Source organism: Protopterus annectens, chromosome 9.part0 (assembly GCF_019279795.1).
Source record: "Protopterus annectens isolate FY-2018-M chromosome 9.part0, PAN1.0, whole genome shotgun sequence".
NCBI classification, from domain to species: domain Eukaryota; kingdom Metazoa; phylum Chordata; order Ceratodontiformes; family Protopteridae; genus Protopterus; species Protopterus annectens.
In genome coordinates, this window is record NC_056743.1 from 1,830,657,714 (window position 1) to 1,830,672,713 (window position 15,000).

The window sequence follows — 15,000 nt, forward strand, 5'->3', positions numbered from 1 at the left end:
GTGTCATTGTAATAATGTAAAATTCACAGATAAACACACGTGCCTCATACAGTACATGTACACATGAATCAGGGATACAAATCAAAGGTATAATGTGTAATGAATGATAAATCAATAGAGTGTCCAAATCCACCACCTTCTCAAGAACCATGTTACATTTCTGTCTAAATTAGTGCAGGGGTAAGCGGGTGTAAGCACTTGTAAGCAGTAGTAAGTGGGTTTAAGCCTGTTTGCATGGGGGTAAGCAATGCGCACACAGATTAAGCAATATTGAAGCTAACTCTCTAAAAGCATATTTAACCGGAAGTTAGCATTGCTTACTGTCATGCAAACCCATGCAAATCTGCTTACAATTGCTTAAAAGTGCAATAATCACTCTGTATCCAGCAGCCGCTGTTCTGCCCATCAACAAAATAAATAGCTCTTGCAGGTCCTGAACCCAGGACTCTGTACACTATAGTCACAGTAGTTAACTAGTAAGCCATCACAACAATACATAACAATGAGGTACACAAAACAGATTCTCACTATAGGAAAATCAAAATTAACATGTGAAAGGAATCTATGTACAGTTTTATATTGTATAACCTACTACATAACATAAATATGTGAATATTAAGTCCAGATGTGATGTGTCATTGTAATAAAGTGTTGTAATCCCCCAATAAACACAAGGAGCCCATACAGTGTATGTACATGTGAATCATGGATACCAAACACATATATAACATGTAGTGAATGATAAATCAATGCCAAACAGCACAGAGTGTGCAAATTAAAAATTAAGCAATGCTAAGCATTGCACACCCCTGCTTACTTGGTGTAAGCAATGTGTAGGCCAGCTAAATCAGTTTGCCCATTAGTATACCCCTTTAAGCAATGTCAACCTTAGGTAAGTAGGTTTGCCCATAGCTTAGCATTTTCAAAACCGTCCAATCATGGCAAAGTGTGGGAAATTGGCCCTATTTAAACCCCACACGTGTGAACACATTTCATAAGTGGATGCAGCTTCCTCCTGTAGGCACTATGATCGGTGTGGGTGAAGAAGTGCACTTTCAGGTGCAGCGCTAGGGCATCCTGGAGCCCAAAGTCATGGCAGGACTCCTTGTTAAAGACCATGACCAGAGACTGCTGCAGGGCAAGTACCAGGATTCCTAATATAAAGCGTAAACCTGGGACTGTCTCACCGGTGACCTCACCAGTACTACTGACATATCTCGAACTGGTGAGTAGGTCAGGCATCACTATGCCGAACTGAAATGGAGAAAGAGGGAGCTCTTGGATCAGTGGATCCAAGAGGCTAGGCAGACGGGTGATGTCCCAGCTGTGTGTAAGTATCAGTCTACTACCTGTTTAATAATTGCCAGCTCATATATATTATGGATAGGTATGGCTAAATATTCCTCTTCTGTCTTTGACAGCAGATGAGCAGGATGTGAACTGGGAAGCCCATGCCTGTAGATTGCAGAGGTTGCATAGCGAGGCGGGTGAGTAATAATATTGCATGTACTGTCATAAGCAATAAATCTAAAAGTAGTAGAAAGTTAATTGCCAGTATAAAACATGTATTGTGTATGGCATGTACTGAATAAACCAGACAATATGGCAGGAAGAGTCTCATATAGGCTGCATGTAAATAAAAGGTTAACAGCCTGACAATAAAGGTCTAACTGCTGGACTGCTTGTGTTTACTCTGGTATCATGTGGTTGCAATCCCTTAATAGTACTGTTGTGTTAAGCACTCTTACCCACACTGTGCTACATAAATAAAATGTGTAGGAATGTCTGTATATGACTGTTGTAATCACAAGAGGCCATATTGTACAAATGAGAGAGACTTAGACAGAAAACAGTGAAAATATAGACAACATAATCCAAACAGCACACTGAACTAAGATGTGAAGTGTTGTATTTTTAGCACACACGGCCATGGTTCGAATCCTGGGAGTGGTAGTAAGCTGTATGCAGAATCATACCTCACAACTGTACATATATATATATATATATATATATATATATATATATTATATATATATATATATATATATATATATATATATATATATATATATATATATATATATATATATATATATACACACACACACACACACACACACACATGTATATATATATATATATATATATATATATACATGTATGTATATACAGATTTATAGCTATAGATATAAAAGAGAACATAACAAATACATATATGACCAAAGGCGCCGTTAATGGGGGTAAGGGGAGCAAGCTAAATACCACTTGTAAGTATTGATATCACCCCCTCCTTCACAGCCAAACAGATCTGCCCTCCAACACAATACCAACTGTTGCAATTCCCATACCCAGGACCCTACACAACATGGCCAACAACACATTAGCAGTAATCTATCCCACCTGTATGATGTCAGGATGGTATCAATAACATATCATGTAGTACAGTCTGGCTGCCATAGGGAATATGTAAGCAATAACATTCCAAAGACACATACACACACATATATGCAGATACATATATATACATTAATATATATGTAAATACACATAAACACACATAGATATGTATAAGAAAATACATATTTAGTGGGTGCACAGCATATCGAACAGCCAGTATTCCTACAGTTGCTACCTTTTCAAATGGACAGTGTATGATTCACTCATACAAAAGACAATTGTTGCATGAAACATAAATCCACAGAGAAGTCAAAGGATATGACACCACAAACAGGTTTGCATACATAAGACATGTTTATTTGTGTACTATTACAGTTGTATATGCCATGTCATATAGCTGCTAGGTCTTTGAAATACATACTAATTGAACAATGCAACTCTCAAGCAGATCATTTTATATGGTAATCTGAAAGCATAACATATATTGCTGTCCAGGCCAAGGCCTTCAAGTAGTACAACAGTAAAGAAAGACTGGGCCAGAGGATAACGATCAATCAGCAGTAAGTAATGCAGATGTATAGTTCAGCAGCCTCAAATTGTACTCTGTACTCACCCTCTAGGGGGAAAAGAATTAAGTTGCCACAATGAGGATGCATCTGTTACATAACAATGCTTAACTGGAAACATCTATCACACTGACAAATAGAGCAGTCTGTATGACAGTAAGCATTAGGCCACCAATGTTCCCAAAGTGAAATGTATGGAAATGAGCAGCCAAATACCTTAAGGCGGATTACTACCAATATCCCTCACATGATATAAAAGCCTAGGTTATATATGGTGCATACCCCTCCCCATGGACTAACTTACAGTGTCATATAACACTGTTATGTACACTGACCTCTGGACTGCAGAAGGACATACATGTGTTGTTCAGCTGAAGCCCACATATATATGGACCCTGCCCCACAATATGTGTGGGGACCGCAACAGCACTGGAATGATGGCAGAAATGGCAGCACGACATAATCACAGGCCACTACATAACAACCTCTTACTGCATGTCTTATAAACAAAGCCTGGTATATAGGTGGAAGACAGAGGCTGGAACACAGGGCCATATTTGAAATAGTGTTGTTATACAGTGAGAAAGTTGCTGGTGTTACAGGATAGTCTGCAGCATACTCTTAATCAGGAATGTGAAGTTAGAAACACAAATGGATGTAGCCATGTATTGACAGCACTCAACACACACAATGCCAGTGATATATCTGACACATGACCTGTGTGGTGAACAGACAAAACATAACAGGCACACCTCTGGCCATCATGTGGATAGGCCCACAGTTGAGAGCTATGCAGACAGACTGCATTCCATGTCAAACTATTATGTACACACAAACCCTGTAACACTGGTGCTATACAATGCATACAACAACACTACTCACACTGTCTGTAGGTCTGGAACCTTATACAAATATGTAGCTAGCCTGAGTCTGCAAGCCCTCTTGTAACAGGTATTGCTACTTGCTGTCTGTAACACTGCTGCCCACACACAGGAAGGATGTCCTCCATACAGGAAAGGTAAAGGGACCATGCCCACATGATGTAGGAATTTATAGCAGTGGGTTGCCATGACAGTGGTAATTGGTAATACTACACAGCATGCTGCATGCAGGTAGCAAGTGGTAGACTCTGATTGGTGCAGAGGCCATCACCTGATCATGTGCATCACCTACAAAATCCATGTTGCAATCTATTTAAAGCAGCTCATTCCATTTAGTGGAGAGAGACCAAGATAGATAGAGAGAGAGAGGGTGAAAGCACAAAATAAGTAAATAAATAAAAATACAACAAACAAAAAAAAAATCACATCCACACAGCAAACTATCAAGAAGAAACATCATTTCCATAACAGGTATGTGAAGTATATATGCATGTAACTGAATGTAGTACTTGGTCCATAATAATGGGATAGATGATGTGGAATGATTTGTATGTGCCATCAAGTGTTGTTGTAATGATGTCCAGCTGAACAACTGCTATGGACAATGGTGTCTGTCCCTGTGGGCAGTGGGCCATACCTGTCAACTGTGCAGATCAGCACTGACTGACAAGATGTAAGCCATCATAGTGTGTGTTGTGTAACGCAAAACATGTATATTAGTGTGGCCAATAGCTGGTGGTGAAAGTAATGCCGTTATGATAGACACTTGGATTCCAGAGCCCACCACTTGCAGGACAGTCATGTTAACATGCAATGTTCATGCAGAAATGTCATGGGTGTGTAATAGGCTTACCTGCAATCTGTCCCTATATATACCCCCCTAATGTTATGCTGTGTCCACATGTGGCACATGTCAGTGTTTTAGCAAGGCAGAACAGTGCAGCTGTGCAGGAAGGAGAGTCTGAGAGTGTGGACTTGTCTGAATGCACCCCATAAAGATATACTAAATGTGTGTGTGTGTGTGTGTGTGTGTGTGTGTGTGTGTGTGTGTGTGTGTGTGTGTGTGTGTGTGTGTGTGTGTGTGTGTGTGTGGTGTGTGTATAATATATATATCTATATAGCAGTAAGTGTGTGCAAAATGGATGGTTATGTCAGGTGTGAACCCCATGTTCGGAACACATTGCCCTTGTTTGTGAAAGTGGGACTGTGAATTTGAAGAAGGATAACAGGTATATTTGTGGAGGTGGGTTATGTTGGAAGATAGAGAAGACAGCCTACAGGGGCAGCATATGACATGTGGTGGGTAAACACCCTGGATGGGGAGTGTTGTCTGCGATGTGGAAGCCCCATGAGCCCCCATATGGAAACAATGGGACCAAGGCCCCCACCCATGGCCAGTCACAAAATCAGCTTCATGGCCCTGAAGGTGCCTGGGCAGGAGGCTGAGCAGGAGGAGCATGCAGACCCTGTGAGTGTCTACTGAGAACCTCAAGGTGCTGTAGCACATCCCGCAAGTCTGTGTGGAGCTCCCTATGCACTAGACCCTGGACCTGACCTTGGGTGACAGGATCATGTCTGTGTGTGCTCCTGCGGGGAGTGAACACCATCCCCTGAGGTGGTTCCACCTGGAGGTAGTGCAGGACCAGTAGATGAGGAGGCCCCAGGATGGGTCCCACATGTGATGTGGCCTGGTAAAATGGCAAGATGCGGTGGGAGAGGTGGTTCTGCTGGCAACTGTTCCCTAAACATGCTGTTGTGTCACTGTTATAGAACATATGTGGGTAGTAATAGTCCACACATTCCCAGATCATGTTCAACAGCATGCATAGATATCCCCAATAACACAAAACAACAGATGTGCAGCAATCACATAGCAAACAGACCACATGCATAGATGGAGCCATAGTGGCCCTTACAATGGCATGCAGGTGACATTGTTCATATCAGACCACCAATGATAGAGTCCCCACAGGGACTACAAATACATGGCACAAAGTGTTGTGCAATACAATATATGTCTCAATGGTAGTTATTCAATAGACATAACTATTGAGTTGTGTGATCAGATTGTTGTTGCAGATATGGTGGGAGGGAGAAAGAGATGTGTATTAAAAACTATTATGACCTTGCTGTATGAGGTCCTCAGACCTGTTTCCATCTTTATGTCCTTCAGGCAAGATGTCCCGGGACAGGCTTCCCATTTATACAGTGGAGGTGAATGATGTCATCATCTCACACCTGGTGCAGCACTACCAGGTGCTGTTCGGCCAAACAGCCCATCAGCAGCAGGAGTGGACCGCCCTGTGGAACGATCTTGTCCACAGGGTAAACAATGTCGGCCTGCATAACCACAGTTATGAGCAGGTTCGGCATTGTTGCACAAACCTACTTTGCAATGCCTGTCAGCGTGCTGCTGCAGTCAGGGAGATCAGCTTGCAACAGCAGAGGGCAATGCCATCCAGCTCCCTCTGACACCTGTTGAGGAGCTCCTTGCCAGCCTTGGGGCACCTGCCCGCCCGCACACACAACACCTGGCTGAGAGCATAGTGGAGGTGGGTGCTACCCACACAATGACAGAGGAACATGCAGATAAAGCCACAGGGCACATCAGTAGACCTCTGTTGCGTATCCATCCGCATCTGTACAGTTACGTCATGCATATGTGAGATGACATACATATATATATATATATATATATATATATATATATATATATATAGTCTTTTGTTGCATAGTAGTAATAAACAGATGTGCATAATCTGTAGTATTGTGGGCTTGTACTGTTGATGTACTGTAATGCTGCACCCACCCTGTTCCAATGCCACAGCTGTAGCTACTGACATCACATCTCTCACACACTTATGTAGGTCCCTCTGGTATACCTCCAAGGCAGTAGTCTGTAGCTGGTGAGTATGGTGTTTGTTCAGGTTTGCCAATACACCGGTCATGTTATGGCCATGGTATATTCAATGCACACATTTAACACACCTACCCATAATGCATGCCATACATGTTCATGTATTGTTGCTGTTAACTGTACTGCACCACAGTGGTCACCATGATGGTGTATCAGAATGGTATGTCAGACTCCTGCAATATAACTAACATCCTGTCATTGCAAAATGTGTGCACAGAGATGAACATAATGGTGGGACAAATGGTCTACAGTAGGGACATTTGTGAACCATCACCCTTATACACTGATACAACAGTGTATATACCAGTATTACAATGGCAACTATTACAGATCTACACTATGACATATCACAATACTGCAGTCCACAACTCTTACAACATGCAATGTGGTCCTAACATGAGCAATGAGTGTATAATATGGAATTGTATGTTAGGACAGCAAATATGGGGAATACATACCTTCACAAACACTGGAAGGATATGTGTGCACACACTCCAGATAAAATATAGTGGAAGCAGCTAGTAAAGGTACTGACTGCATGCATTTGTCATGGAAATGCACCTTCCAGCAAGTACACTTCCCCAGTGTCACACCAAGAAATGGTTTGATGTCCAAGATGTTTGGCCATCATATGTGCCCACTTACCTGCAATAGAGGCAGCCATGGCTTGCACACATCTTACATGCCATAGCATGGACCCCATACTCAACAGGTAGTACCCAGGAGTTGGACATGTAGCCATACCTCACCATTGCATATACCATGGCAAACAGTGCAGACAGTCATGAATGTGGTGAGGATGTATGAGACAGGAATAATAATACAAAATAAACAGATGGCCATCCAAGACAGATGATGTCACATGTAGCAAACCATTCATGCAGGCTGTCTAGTAACATGCCATAACACTGAGGGAGTTGCAGGAATGTCTAGCAAGTACTAGCTGTGCAGTACCCATGTTAGCAATTGCCTGGACTTTGCAAACGTGTGACCCATGGGTTAGGGTAATTAGAGTTGTACCACAGGAAACATCAGCCAGGCCTCTCTACAGGTAGCATATGCATAACAGAAAAGGCCCCAAAAGGCATGTGTTGCAATGTGTACTGATGTACTAAGACCACGTTGGAAACCTGCAGACAGTATCACATAAGATACATGTGCTGCACAACTAATACCTCACCCCACCTCAGGCCCACCATCCTCATCTGTACCATGCCAATGCCAGTGTACATCTGTATGTTTGCCATTCATTAGCTGGGACTAGGCTGTTACATGTGGTGTTCAGTGTTTGGGGCACTGCAAATTGACACACATGTGTAGGCCATAGTTGTCAAGCATCTGCAAAAGGGCTGAAGGTGGGGAAGGATGCCATCATGACACAACAGTGAACTGCAGCAGGGATAGAAAGGATGCTACAAATGGCTGTATTTGCACACAGTCAGGGTCAGGAACTGTGGCAGACATAACCCTGACTCCACAGCAATAGTGAAGGTAGTGTGTGAACTCCAAGGGATGCGCACATGAGTTGACCTTGCAATCACGCAGAGTTGGGGGACATGTGTAGGGCAGACTGACCAAATACTGGCAAATGCAGATGGCCCATGCTAGTGTACCTCTGCCAGGAATAGTGACTGCTGTAGTACACATAACAGTAGGTACAACAAACCATCATGATAAGGGCATGCACACATATGCACCCACAAAGTGTATGCATCTCAATCAGCATAAGCACAACAAACACATTTGTTTGACACTGCATTTGATTGTACAGGACATGTGTCACATATCAGGCTCATGTAATGTTAACATATGCAGTAATGTGGTCCCATGGAATATTAAGGAAGAGGGCATCATATCAATAAGGGTGTGTACACTCCCCATAACCATGGTAAGGTTTGACGGTTATCAATGTAATTGTATCATATTGGTCATACATGCACCACTGATGATATCTGTAAATCAGACATCAGGCATTCAGAAATGACATCTGTCCACATATCATCCCAGGTATGTGTCAGACAAACACATAGGGGCTGTGAGCAGCAGAGCAGACATACTTGACACTGTAATACACATATAGCAGTGGCATGTACACCTGTGAAGTATGGTGCACAGTACATGGCACAGTGCTGAACAGGTGCAAAGCAATACTGTGTACATGGGTGCAGTGTTTCCCGGGGGAAGGGACATCACCTACAAACACAGCCCATGCATTACACACATGTATACTGTTGCTAGCATGGATTGAATATAGTTGCACTGCATGCTGTTTAGTACCATATGTTATGCATATTGACAGATGGGCAATGGGAGGTCTGTGTGTAATATCTTCGTGCAACCTCACCTGTAACTGTGTGTGTATGGGGGGGCATGGGGAGTCATTTTGTCTGTAAGTGCAATCTGGTGGAGTGGATGGGGTTGCTGTATGTAGGATGTGTGTATGTGGGTGTGTGTTTGTGTGTGTGTGTCCATGTATGGACATGTGTGATTGTGGGCTTGTTCACACGTCTTGACTTCCCTTTAAAATCGTGCAGTACATGGACATGGACTTACACATGAGACACCAGGAATACTTGATTGATATTTAATCTCAGGACAGCTGATAGTATAATAAGGTCTGTAGCACGGAACATGCATTGGGAGGGAAACTAGACACCAGGTATACTGTTATAATTGCAATCAGCAGAAAGGTGAATGAATGCCCACGTTTGCAGCACTACAGATGCATTGGGGAATTACTAGACAACACCAGTGAGTGTATGCACATATTACTGTTGTCCACATAATAAGTTAATAGAGCAACAGATCTTGCATCTACTGAGCAATAGTTACATATGACACTTCAGTGTGTGACATTATTCAGTAACTGTAGTAGCCCCTAACATATGGGGGCCATGCTCACGATGTCTGGACAAGCCCAGGGTGAACACTGGATGACAGCAGTGAGTCCTTGTAAAACTGACTCCAATCAAGTCAAAGAGGTAATGGAGTAACAGGTCCATGTTTTGTGATCATTTGTATAGGCAATTAGAAGAATGATATGTTAGTGGTTGGTATTAATGAGTGTAAGTATCCAAGTGTGATGCAGGATGGGGAACTTAAGAGAATAAACTTGGGACAGTCTGTACACTCAGGGACAGGTAGGTGTTATGATGGAATGTCAGGGAGTGTGTGTGTGTGTGTGTGTGTGTGTGTGTGTGTGTGTGTGTGTGTGTGTGTGTGTGTGTGTGTGTGTGTACATCTATGTACTGTTAAGCAATGATGTACAGGTCTTAAAGTGCGTTTTTTGTTTCCCCTCACAGGTGGCGAGGTAGGTCAGGGTCCATCCTGCAGGCAATCTGAATTTGGTTTCCATACAGACATTGAAAATGATGATAGGGGTGTTGAGGCACAGGCGGGGTTGTCAGAGGCCAAAACTGCACCATTGTTTGACATCCCCCTGTTATCCACCCCATCCCTGCACACAGTCACAGTGCCTATAGATACCCCATCACCAGTGGCCATAGCAGAGGGATAGTTGGTGGTTGGTGGCAGTGCACAGGACAGTGTGGTATCTATGTCTGGACACAGCAACCATAGCTGGATGCCTGGCAGGGTACCTCAAAGGCAGATCTACAGGGGTGTTCGTGGGAGAGCTGCTGGTCATCGTGCCCCTGGCAGACGTACCAAATCTGATACCACCAGATGCATGTTTCAGGCTGTCTTGGAGGCGCAAGCATGTATGGAACGGTACACCAGACAGGGTCTGAGGCTGCAGAGGGCTGCTCTTTCAGCTATGACAACATCCATGATCATGCAGGTGCCCTCCCTTATTTTACAGAGGTCATGGATAGACAGTGGGGTGAGATGGTGGGACTCCTTCGCCATGGATTGTCCATGCCAGAGCATGTGGTGGGTGTGGTGAGATGGCCACATGGACGTAGGTCAGCAACACCAACATCTGGGGATTGATGTGGATGTGCAAGAACACCAAGCCACTCCTGTAGTGGCAGTACCAGACCCAGCACTGCATGGTGGGCACTGTCCACGCCACACCACAGCAGGTCATGTGCATGTGGCCCTGGCCAGTCCCAGGAAAGACCTGGTTCCAGCGGACATATGTCATCATCAGGGGAGAGTAGCATATCGAGGATTGTACTTGGACATGGCCGTGAAAGCCCTTGCAGGCACAGTTCTCGTGTCTGTGGCTGGCATCGGTGAACTGCACACCCTAATAGGTATGGTCTGCAGCTGTCCAACAAACACCTGTATAGGACAGCCACATGGCAGTACTGTGTGCATGCATACTCACACACAATACAAACACACTTAGGGCAACCCCATACCTACACACACCACTTAACCAAGGCCATATCAGTAATTAAAACCCCTCACTCACACACATGATGTCAAATGTATGGCCTAGCCTAGGTCTCTGGCAAACCAACAACACACCCTGCGCATATGATGATACCTGTGCCACATTCCTGTCATTCATAACATTGATGCAGGGACAGGCTAATATGTTTCTAATGCACATGGTGACTGTACTACAGTGTACCAATGTACTGATGTGTAACATGTTGTCAGCTGTAATGTTTAATGCTTACATGTCAGGTAGTGTAGCTATTCAGCCATGATGCATTATAGCTGTTATTAATACTGAGTGATTGTGGTCTCCATAATGTTATCCATTTGTGTTGCAGATGTCCATGTGTCAGCAAGAGGATGGTCTGCTGTCATATCTCACAAGGGGTATGGCACTGTGGTGACACCCTGGCTGTGCCATATCCTGGTTACAGGTGAACACATGTCACAGGTCTGTATAACAGTAGCTGCCTGTGCCACATGGCCGATAGGTCTGGGGGTGGTGTATACAGGTGAGAGCATGGTGGCTGCTGTTAGTAGCCCTTCTACAGTGGACAATGGTAGTTGTACTAGGTGGTACACACCACACATGCTTGAGTATAGCACACACAGAGGCTTAGGTGTTGATGCACTACACAGAGAATACTGTGCACATGGATGTATCTACCTGTGCAAGCAACCCATTGTAGCCTATGTAATTCCACCAAGTCAGACTATGCAGAACAACACATTGTTGAATAAGCACTCCGCTAGTTTAATGTCACTGATGATGGTACCAGCAGGGTATATGTCCCCTTCCCCAGTGTAGTGCAATCCTGAACATGGTAAACATGTGTGTGCTGGTGTGGGTGGTATACCCCTACCCTTTGGAGGGTGAGAGGTGCTGTAAAACCACAGATAGTGTGATAGACAAATACCTAACCTGTTAACATGAACTGCACAGTATTCCAGCCAGCTACATGGGGGATACACTCAACAGTAACTGCAATTATGATGCTGTGTCCACAACAGTCACACCCAGCTATATATACCAACCCCAGTATTGCTGCACACCCATACAGTGGGGAAGTGGCCATTTACACAGCTAACAGTAGTTGTGATGGAATGTATGTCCATAGGATAATACCTGTAACATGTTAGCATATGCCACACAGTGCTTGGACAGATGACCCCCTGGGACATGTATATTCTGCAACCTGAAGTAGATCCCTCCACATACATGCACAATCTAACTTGGCAACACTGGGACTAGACCCCTAACTAGGTATGTAGTGCTACTGATGTGTGTGGCTTTAATTGCACACACCACAGAGCCTTTAGGACGAAGTGTGGTCCAGGTTACATGTTACATGCAGAACGTCCCCAGGCATGTACATCATGGTAATGGGGGATGTAATGGTTGTAGATGGACACTACATAATGTGACATACTGTCATATACACATTGACAAACACATAACAGTCAGACACACATCTGAGAGACCTGGGCCTATCAGTGCTAACTGCCTTGTCGGTGTGTCCATTGTGTTACAGGTAGGTTGCACAGAACACATGCATAACTGGGCTGGATAGTGTTACCAGTTATCTGTAAGGTTGATGGTGGCAGTGATCACCATACAGTGGTACATGGGAAATGTACCGGGAGTACCATGGTGCAATGACAGTATACCCAGCACTCACACCCAACTATAGATATTGTACGCACTGGTACCCATGATGATATTCTGACATACCCACCATCACACATTGTCCAGGACTGCAATAAAACCCCCAGTCAATCCCAAGAGTGCTACTACAGGGATATGCATCTAATGCACATGCCACAGGCATAGTAGGGTAATGCATTGTCATGCCTCTGCTATGGGCAGGGACATCACTATCCCTAATACTGTGTGGCAATGCATATTGTAATAGGAATATGTGGCCTTGGAATGCTGTACCCTACATATAGCCACACATGCACAGATACACACACTTGCCAGAACTCAGTGGGTAGCCCATGCCGATCAACCCATTTGTACAACAGTGTTGTGCTAGTACCAGGTAGCCCTTAGGTAGAGGAGCGTAACAAGGTACATGTAATGTCCGGTACATCAGCAGCCACATCTAGCTATGGCAATGGGTGGTGTGGTGGGTGTGAAGGTCCTCAGGGTATTCCCAACTACAAGTCTACAAACACACAAACACTGGTATTCCCAGAAATGCACACGTACACATTTGCCAGTACTGAGGTGCATCAGTGCAGGTGTTCATAGGTGTGTACCAGGCTCTTGTCCATGGAGAGATGGAAATTGTAGGGGATATGTGTACAGTGGTATCTTGCCACCTGCCATATGGCAGCAGGCCATCTATCAACAGACACCACTCTGGTGACCCTCAGGGTGAGAGTGACATGCATCAGCTAATCCTCTGGGTGCCTCCTGCAGAGGGCCGGTGAGCTGCTCCAGCTGACATGTATGCAACATGTATTAGATAACGTGGTTAGTGTCTGTCGTGAAGACCCGTATCCAAGCATGTTCTGTTGACTGTGGTAGTGCAGTTGAGGTAACCATGGCATGTGGTGCGTACAGGGTGTTGAGTCCTATCTGTGGTATTTATAACACAGCTGGGCAGGCATGTCGGTGTCAGTCAAGTATAGAGTGCCTGTACATATCAAAGATGGATACCTGACATCTGCACATCTCTACAGGGACTGACAGACATCAGCTCACCAACTAGCTATGCATTAGGATGAATGTATGGACAGATAGACATCTGACACCAATAGGTATGCGATTACTACATGATGGCAGCCCACACTGACATGTGCTTTACACACAGTAGTCTACAGTTATTTTCCACATGTCAGATCGTTATCCAGTAAGAAATATTTAATGAGGCACAGCTCACACACCAGGAACATGACAGTGAGGACTCAGAGTCTATCTTTGCATGCAGGGGTGTTTGTTTCCCATACTTCAATTAGCAATCTACTCTTACTTGGAAAGGCACTGTCAACAGTAGTAACGTAATGATACACTACATGTCACTGTGACTGCATATAACCTGGGATACTACCCATGTATGTAACACATTCACATGGATAAGAGTGTTGTACAAGCCATATATACTCAAGTGTCCCAGACAGGAGACATACCCCTTGCTACTGTAATGACAGCACATAGACGCATGTTATGTACATGACATTACATGCACTTATTACAGATGTCATTACCTTGCTATGTTATCATACTGGAATGAGAGCACTGGGTACCAGGACTGAGCCATGTTGAGCAGGTGTTGGCATTGCTGCAATATAACAGCTAAGCACATTTGTCCACTGGTAAGCGAGGCCCACACGGTGTAAGCGCCTGTATGGTTAACTGTACCTTTTCACTGCTTAGCTTCACATAAACACAACCAAACACACTTAAAGCTGCTCAAAACTGCCTTAACCGCTCTGTATCCAGCAGCCCTTGTTCTGCCCACCAACAAAATAAACAGCCCTTGCAGGTCTTGAACCCAGGATCCTATACACTATATTCATAGCAGTTATCCACTACACCATGACAGCTGCAAAGACAGATGTTGTTTTTCCAATATATCTGTCAGTACACATATTGAATAGTATTGAACAATTGCTGTAACTTCTACTATTGTGTAGTACTTGTTAGTGATATTACTGTTGCATCACATATGTTATATCTAAATATACACATATCAGATACATACGGTGGGATACATCTGGGAAGGTATACACAACAGTAATATTTACACATGACAAGGATATGCATATATATATACATATATATATATATATATATATATATATATATATATATATATATATATATATATATATATATATATGTGTGTGTGTGTGTGTGTGTGTGTGTGTGTGTGTGTGTGTGTAC